Here is a 9,547-nt window from a genome sequence, read left to right as displayed (position 1 = left end):
GGTAGAAAAGATTATGAAATAATTTATTTTGACTGATTGTTGTATGTGTGGGGGGACACACTTAAGTGAAAAATTTGGCCACAGGATGGTATCAGTTTAGGTCCCCTAGACATTTTAAAATGGATTACATCAACAAAAAGAATGGTAGAACCTAAAAGAAGGGAAGGAGAGTGGAAGCTAAAATCAACAATAAGAGAAGAGTGTTTATCAAGAAAAGGGAAAATTTATACTATAGAAGTAGGAGAAACACCATGTTAAAGATATCTAGCAGCAAATGACACACACACCAGGTGGATCCCAGAAACCCCCTATTCATATTGGTCAATAGAAAAAACTGAAAGTAGATGTGTATACAGTGAAAAAGTAAAATGTTTGAATGCTTAGGAGATTATATTAACCTATTCTGGGCAATAGAAACCCTATCCAAATACTGGAAACATATCACAAATTGAGATTCTAATTTCTGGGAGGCACCTAAAAATTTATTTTGGATCTGTGATAGCACAGCATGTGAAGTTACCGGGAGGGCGGAACAGAAGTAGCACAATTGGAGCAATAGAATCATCCTTTTTCTTACTGCCTAAGGATTTGAAATCAAAATTGGGAGTCCAAGAATATAATGATCTGGCCAGAAAGAAAAGGAATTTAATTGGCAGAACCCAAAATTGGAACAATAAAATTTGGATGCAACAAAATATTATCGATACTTGTGGGCCAGCTACCTGGGTTCAAGATGGATCCTGGGGGTATAGAACCCCAGTATATATGCTCAATTGTATCATCCATTTACAAGCAGTACTTGAAATAATGTCAAATCAAACAACCCTGACCATCGATCTCTTAAACCAGCAGCAACTACAAGCATGATCAGTAATTTACCAGATTTGATTGGCAGTGGACTACCTCCTGGCAGAGGAAGGAGGGATCTGCAGGAAATTTAATACTTCAGAATGCTGCCTAGAGATTGATGACCATAGTAATGTAATTAAAAATATTATGCAAAATATTAGAAAACTAACCTATGTTGGAACACAAAAATGGACCCCTGTTATATGTAGATAATGACATGATTGTGTCTTGCAATTAAGGGGTGAATATTGTGTGAATATTAAGAAAAGTGATGCATAGTTATGTTATATTTAGTGATACATAGTTATGTATTGTAGTTTAGATGTCCTCTGTTCTCCCCATAGTTCACTTCCCCCCACTTCCCCCCTCCCCGCCCCGTATTGTTGCCATCAGACAGCCTGGGTTGTCTAGGATAGGTAAAAAGAAGATGCGCATGAAAGGGGCAGTTGAAAATGGAAGCTTGTTTCTAAGAGGGAGCAGCATGACAACACCTCACCTCCAATCAAGTTACAAGAAAGCAGTCTCCACCAATAAATGACAAAAAATATCTGACTCACAGACTTTGAGTCTGACAAACAAATATCTGACAAACCAGACATCATGTGGCTGGTTTGTCTTCAAGATGGATGCTCAGTCTTTTATACTCTTGGGGGTTGCATCAGCCAGCCACTGTCCACGAGGGCAGTTCCCAGATCTCCAAATTTTTCCTTATGTAGTCCTTTTGTTGTATTTTTGTCAAGGCTTAATAAACCTTTTAAATTTTCAAAGTGAGCAGTTGTTTCTCACACCCCCTTGTTTGGAGACTTCTATTGGTGGGGCAGCTTGTTCACCTGGAACTGTAAATAGTGAAAGAAATTTGCCTTCTTTGTGGTGTGTGCACTAGCAAGTGTAACATTTCTACCATATGCAATTTCTTGTCTAGTCTGGATAGTAACCAGCATTGTCCAAAGCAGCATCATGCAAGGTAACATAGAAGGGAAAAATGGTGAAAAAGTAATGTTAATAAAAGAACAGAGTGATCAGAATGCCAGAGATATGCTTGAACAGTACGAGAAACTTAGAAAAATAGAAGTTGATGTTTAAAAAGCTGATGCAGGCAGGAAGTCGGATCAAACAGTTAGAGGGAGGAATTGTCAAAAATAGATTAGAAACTGTTGTAAAATACTTAATAACTGTTTAACATGTACTGTTAAAAAGTTTGGTTATTATATTGTAAAAGGGGTTAAAAGGGTAGTTATAAGAAATACTGTACTCAACATACCGTATTACACCTAACTGCATCTCCCCCCCACCCCCAGGCAAAACTGAGCCAGCCTGGACAGAACTGTAATGGGCCAATCAAATGCCTTAAATCTTCATGCAAATGAAGGATAACAGTATAAAATGGGGACATCTGAGCCAGTGAAGCTGTGTCGCTCTACCTGGAACATTGGGAACATTGCTGCTCAAGAAAGGAAGAAGATCCAGCACCGGCACTGCAGCATCCTCAACAGGAACGTTCCTGCTTGACCCATGGGCCCTGTAAGCTTTAGGCCTTATAATAAATGCTGAACTCACTTTAGTACTTGGGAGTGTGTACCCGTTTATAACTATAAATATATCTAAAAGAACTAAAAGTTAACATCACTGAGACTAAACAAAAATCAATCTTCACAAGAATTAACTTATTTAAACTCTATTATTACAAAAAGATTACTGAAAATTTGTCATATTACAGTTAAACATCAAAATAAACAATATGCAAGTATACAACTGTACTGAAATATTTACAATAAAATTACCTTGTTAGAACTGTGGAGTAAAAAGCAAGTAATGAAGCTGACAGTAGAGTTAAGTATCAAATAATTACTGCAGATAAAGTTTGAGGTTTGTTTTGAATGTGAGCTAAATAATCTTTTATTTATGACTTATCTAATTACTCTCAGTGAGCTATGCAGGTTTGCTATGTTACTAATATGTAAGAAGACACCACCCCTATACAAACACCTTTGAATTTTTCTAGTAACAAACCTGTTAAAAATCCCAAATCACAAGTTAGAAGGTAAATTTTCACACTGGCTGGTGCCAGGCGGAGTGGAGCCCACCCCCTGCAGTATCTTAGAAATTTCTTGTAGGATAGATTTAAGTTTGACTTAATAAGAGTAATGGGATATAAACATTGCAGGCTAAAACAAAGAGATTTAGTTATATAGTACTAAATAGCTGTACCAGTAAATTCACAACAAAATATATTGCTAAAAAACCCCAAGTGACTGTTAATATAACCAGTTTGACCAGGGCTAGGTGTCCCTCAGGGCTTTAGATCAGTATCAAGAATGCCTTTGGTAGCTGCTGTTCCTTCCAGTACTTGAAAGTGCCTGGGGCACTTCAGCTAGGGAACATTGTGGCAGTGTTGAGTGTCCCTATGACTTCTATACAAAATCTGAATGCATAAAGTTCTCCACTGTGTTATTACATCTCTCCCCCACAAAACCAGGGAGACAGCACAAAAAGTTTAACTGTGGCTATCTGCCCATCAGGTCCTGTTATTTGTACCAAGTGTTGTCCTTGCAGTCTTTCACTATTCACACCTACCCCAGGAGCACCTGAAGCACAGTCATTCGCGGCCACTCACTGGGCCATTGGCTTTTTGAGATAACAGTCACACTGGCTCTTGTATCAATGAGTCCTGTTAGGAGCGTCTCTACCATTCAGAGTCACTTTGCACTGGCATGTTGGATGCTTAGACCTAATACGTTGTGTCCACAAAATTTGTGGAACTCCTGTGGAACCAAAACACCCCTCCCTCTTCTCAGGGATTAGGGATTCTCAGTTATCAGGGATGCAGATAGGAGTGCTGCTAGGGAAAATATTAGTTGAGCTATGTTGTAAATGATCAAATTGGCAGCCAAATTTATAAAAAAAATTTATAGATTTATTAGATCGACCACCAAATAGAATATTATAAAACCGCCACAGCCAAGACAGCGTCAACCCCAGGCTTTGACGCTGGGTGAACCTGGTTCAAACTGACGTAGTGTCAGCGTCTCCCCAGTGGCTCACACCAGCTGCTTCAGGTAGCCAGTTTATATACAGTTTATTCCACCTGAAGCAGAAATGACATCAGATTTCTGTAAGTCCCTACATATGTATAACGGGGACAATACAGATTCAGAGCCGTACAAAAGTTAGTCCATAGGTTTGGATGGCTGTCTGAGCTCCTCAAAATGGTCTTCTTTTCAATTGTAGCCAAGACATCAGCTGGTCCTCGATGTAATCTCTTCCAGGTGCCGTTCTGTGAATGTTCTGGACATTCCTGGGAAATGGTCGCTGATTGCCCGGGAAGGACTCATTCATTCATTAATAGTCATGATTTTATCTGGGCGAGTCCAGGAAATCTTTTGAATAGAAAGGAGGTCCTGCTTCTGGCCATGGGGGTCAGAGGCATGGTTGGATCTTACAATTTTTATACAGTTACAAAGCATGAATTATCTCTATCTTATACTACAAGCTATATGGCTCCCGGCCGGCACTACACAGGGCAGGTGGGGGGTCCATGACATGATTCAGAGTCAATAGCTCCAGGGAAAACAAACAAATTATGCATACACTGTCTAGGTGGTCCAAAACTCATGTGGGAATCAAATGAACAGAATAATCAAGCAACATTACTGTGTTGGAGGTTGCCAGGTCCATTCCTGCGCTGCCTGGGGTGGCTGGTTGTAGGTCAGAGATGGTCCGGCCAGGGCTGCCTATGGCCTGGCGAAGGCTGCTTGGGGCAGCAGCTGGGCTGAGGCTTGCTGTGTTCCGCTCGGTGGGATTGGTTGGGGCATCTGTGTCCTCGCACGGTGCCAGTCCATGCTTTGGCTCCGGTTTCCCAATATCGGACGCCTTTCAAAATCATACTTTGACTGACATTGACTATGGCACCAAGGGCAAATATGAGGAGTTTTGGATCTGGCCTCCCCCTTTTGGAAACAGTTTTTTTTCAAATGACAAGATTTCCCATAGCCAAGGCAAGTTTGGGGGTCCTTGTTATAGATGGATAATGAGATTATTGGCTCACACAATTAAGGGATTAATATTGTGTGAATATTAAGAGAAGCTTTGTTACCTCGTTCACAGGGGTTCCCGGATGAGGGAAGAGACGAGAAATTTGACTCCATGTATCAGAAGGCTTGATTTATTATTTTACGATAGATAATATATTAAAACTATACTAAAAGATTAGAAGAAGGATTTCACTACAAGGCTAAGCTAAGAATAGAATAGAATGTGAAAACAAAGGTCTTCTCAGACCGAGATCGGCCGGACAGGTGATCTGTGATAGGCTCTTAATTGCAAACAGCCTTACAAGGCCAATCAGAGATTTCCCTGTTGCATTCCACAGCAGTAGATAAGAATTGTTTACAGTTTGTTCCTGAGGCCTCTCAGCTTCCCAGGAGGGGAAAAATCCTAAGGAAAGGATTTTTCATAAAACATGTAGGTGACAAAGCTTTATGGATGTATAGTTATGTTATTGTAGTTTAGATGTCCTCTGTTCTCCCCATAATTCCCTTCCTCCCCCCCCCCACCCCGTATTGTTGCCATGAGATAGCCTGGGTTGTCTAGGACAGGTAGAAAGAAGGTGTGCGCATGTACCCCTTACATGGGGCAGTTGGGAATGGAAAAGGTTGTTGCTAGGGTGGCGCAGCCTGACAGCACCTCACCTCCAATCAAGTTACAAGAAAGCAGTCCCCACCAATAAATGGCAAAGAAGAGTTGACTGACAGACTTTGGGAGGGGCCAGGGTTGGCTGATGTATCCCTAAGAATATAAGACTGAGCATCCATCTTGAAGATGAACCAGCCATGTGGGAAGCAACCACAAGGGCAACTCCCAGTCCTGCAATTTTTCCTTATTGAGTCCTTGTGAAAAATAGGTATTTTATGATTGGCTTTTCGCAAATATTAAAATGAATATTATATGTGCTATGTTAGAAAGATATGCTGTATTAATTTTCTTAAGTAGTGTGTTAAATATAGTTTTATGTTATAACATAATGTTAAAATAGAAAATAAGCTATGTAAGATACTTTTTTTAAAGAGAGGAATGACGTACTCACACCGAGATAGCAGCCACAGGACACCTAAATCTTTCAGAGAAAAGAATTTATTGCTCCCTTATCAGAAGAAACTGTGGTAAATAAGTATGATTCGTGCAGACAGAATTGAAACAGTAATCAATATTGATACTAATTAATAGTGATAGTAATAGATAGTAATTAATAGTAATAGTAATAGATAGTAATTAATATTTGGGAATAATAAACCAGTTAAAATTATAAAGACGAAAGAGAGAGAAGGGGTTCCAACCCCCCCCCTTTTCTGCAGATGTTAGGCACGCAGGAGCAAGAGATAACGCTTACTAAAAATTACCAAGAAAGAAGGAAAAACTGGTTAGGTTTCAAAGATATGTTAATTATATGAGATTTATTGCTTTGATGCTTAGAACATGGTATTATGTTAGTTTTGGCCTATATTATACTAGCTTGGCTCACATTATACTAGCTTGATGCACATGTGGAACCCAAAGGTGAATCAAAGGACAATGATGAAAAAGGCCTTCATCCAGAGACGACTCCCGAAGAGGTGCACAACCACCCAAAAGAGTGGCAGAGCATACGCGGTTAAAGGTGGTGATGGGGCAGAGATAGAGGTGTGATGAATCGAAAATAAGAAGAGATGGCTCCGACAGATAAGATAAAAGGAGGAATTTTTATTTGGCAAGTTTGTACGTGAAGTGCCAAAGGGTCCAGGGACCCTTGGGCTCCGTACTCCATGGAAATTTTTTTTTTGCTTATGCCCTATTATTGGAACCAAATTATATTATTATTAAATTATATTAATATTAAATTATTAATATATTAATATTAAATTATTATTCCTTATTTTAACCAAATTGTATCTGATTTTGTATATCCTAAGCTATTCAATTAAAATTGCTGCTACTTTAAATTTTGTTTGGCTTTTCCTTGATTGGATAATTGGGCAAACATAACAAAACTAACTTCTTCCTGCCTCGCTCAGGCATGAAGACACCATTAGGATTAAGAGGCAGAAGCTGACACTGACCAAACAGAATCCTTTGTTTGAATGGAATTTTTGTATCATGTATGAGATGTATGAATATGGAACAGGCTACTGCTTTTAAGGGTTAATCCTCTGTTAACAGGGGTCCTTTTTCGGGCTTATTTTGTCCAGAAAAAGGTACCCAGACTGTCCTTAACTCTTTGTTTTTATTATCTTGTATTGTCCTAACCCTAACTGTCCAGATTTTTATTACTCTAATACTATTTCTATCTTTAGAACCATTTTATTACTATTAAACTTTTAAAATTTTAAAAACAAGTGATTGGTGTTTTTCACAGTCCTTTTGTTGTATTTTTGTTAATTTTAATAAACCTTCTAAAATTTTTCGAGTGGTTGTTTCTCACATCCCTCTCCTTAAGAGTCTTTTTCTTTAGCTGCATCCAGTTATGATAAGGATCAGGAGGGAATGGATCAGTCACATAGTCTGAATCTATGGGTCCTGGATCGAAGGGCTCCCCCTCCTCCTCAGTACTGGAGCCATGGTCAGCGATATAGGCTGCTAACATTTGTAAGAAAGAATGCCTTCCCCTCCTTTGTCTTGGCAGGGGCAACATTGATGGCTGCGGCAGCTCTTCACTATCAGAGGTGCCAGTTTCAAGTGAGCAAGGAGAGTCAGAGTAAGGCAGAAAGCCAGCAGCATCAGAGGATACAGTCTGAGACTGCTCTTGCTTTTTCAATGTCTTAAAAGGTATTCGCCAGGACAGGAGTCAAAGTGTCTTAAGGTCCTTCTTTGGGATGGGGGAGTCAAGCCTGCCCAGAATGTTTCTATGATTTCATATACATCTCCCTCATTGGACGTTTCCTTTACCATTTTTTAGTTCCCCTGACATACCTGTCAGTCACATCAGACAGGCGATTGTGGGCCCAAATGTGGTTCTCTCACTGTCACAATCAGTTCCAGGGGCTTTCTGACTGCCTGCCAGTCAGGCTGTGTCTTCTTCCTAACATGGAGGTGATGGAGAGAGATGGGGAGACTGATTCAGTGATCAGAATCCGATTTTACTGTGGCATACAAACGCTTATATACTATTTTAGGGAGACTAGTAATGTTGTGGTTTAGGGCACATTTGGGAGAAAACCTCCAAAGGGGGCTCCTCCCGCCAACCATTTAGGGAAGGATTTCTCAGAGAGAAGTGGAAAGAACCTGTTTATTAAACAGGCACAGCAAACCCCAGCACACAAAATGAGCAATAGCGAATGACAACACTATTTCACCACTGAAAAAGATGACATCTGAAAAGATTTCATCTGAAAAAGATGACAAATTCAGAAAGTCTCTCCTGGAAGTGGTTGCTCTGTTATTGGTCCCTCCAGTGATGGGAATAGCTGCAGCAGGCCACAAAGTACAAACTCTCAGTGTTTCCCAGGTCCCAGTCTGGAGCAGGCTCAAGCGGTTCCAAGAAAAGGAAAGAAAAGCAATCCAGGAAAAGTTCAGACTGCCTAGTTAAACTAACTAACAAGCAGAAGCAAAAGCAAGAGCAAAGCAGGAGCAAGAGCAAAGCAAAAGCAAGAGCAAAAAGCAAAAGCTGCACTGTTCTACTGCCCCTGACTCTGTGTCCTGCCAACCGTTGGGGGAGTGACCAGACTGATAACAAGACAAAACAAAACAAAGCTTCGCTCTTCAGAACCAGTCTTGAAGGTACAGAACATGATATTCAGCATAAACAGAACAGATGACTGGGGATACAAGCATCATAAGGACGAATGTGTACTACAATTAGGTTAAAATCACATACACAAATTTATGCATATAACAATGTCTCTTGCTTGCAGAGTTTAATGAGATTTTGTGGTTAACTTGTCTGATTTAATCTTCTTGCAATCTAGATCTAATTTTCAAAGTTCGATTTGCTTTTGCCAAGGCATCCTGTTATCAAATCTCTTAGGTTAACCAGGTCCAAAGTCCATCATCTGTCTTGTTCCCCCCCCAAATACTGCCAAATAGTGGCAGTATTTTTATATAAAGGAATTCCAGACACTCATGTTCACCAGTGTCTCCCAGCTCTGGGGGAAAAACCCAAAACCTGAGCAGGAGCTTGCACTAATCCTTTGATGGCCACATTGCCTTTCCATAATGAGGGGCTGCTGCTTCCCTCTGCTGTGCTGACCTGCAATACTATACATGAGGGTGTTTTTAAGGAGCCTTATAGAACTGATAACTGCATTCTAAGAGAGGCTAAAAATTGAAAATCGTGTAATAGCTGGCTTTAATATTATGCAGATGTGGTGGTCTGCATTTTTTTTCTTTCAGTGATTTCTGTGTAGTTACATTGGAATTATACTGGCAAAAGACAAGATTCAAGTTTCTCTGGTATGAAAAACAAGGAAGGGGGAAAAGCAGGTATTTATGTGTAGCTCAGTTCTCTAAATCCTCAAAGTATACATGTGCTGTTAACACCAGATCTGTCTGCATTGCCTAATCATTAATGTTAGCTTCCCAGCTGAACATCTGCTCATGTGGCTCATTTCCACTTCCATCCTCCTCTCTCTTAGACATTAAATTGTACCAAAAGCCGTTTTAAACACAAATACAATTTTAAGGGGATTTTAATGAACTTGTCTGGAGGGAGGCTACATCATGATTTAGA

The sequence above is a fragment of the Serinus canaria genome, chromosome 4, assembly GCF_022539315.1.
Source record: "Serinus canaria isolate serCan28SL12 chromosome 4, serCan2020, whole genome shotgun sequence".
Taxonomy (NCBI): domain Eukaryota; kingdom Metazoa; phylum Chordata; class Aves; order Passeriformes; family Fringillidae; genus Serinus; species Serinus canaria.
The sequence above is the reverse complement of the archived record's forward strand: the minus strand, read 5'-3'. Positions refer to the sequence as shown.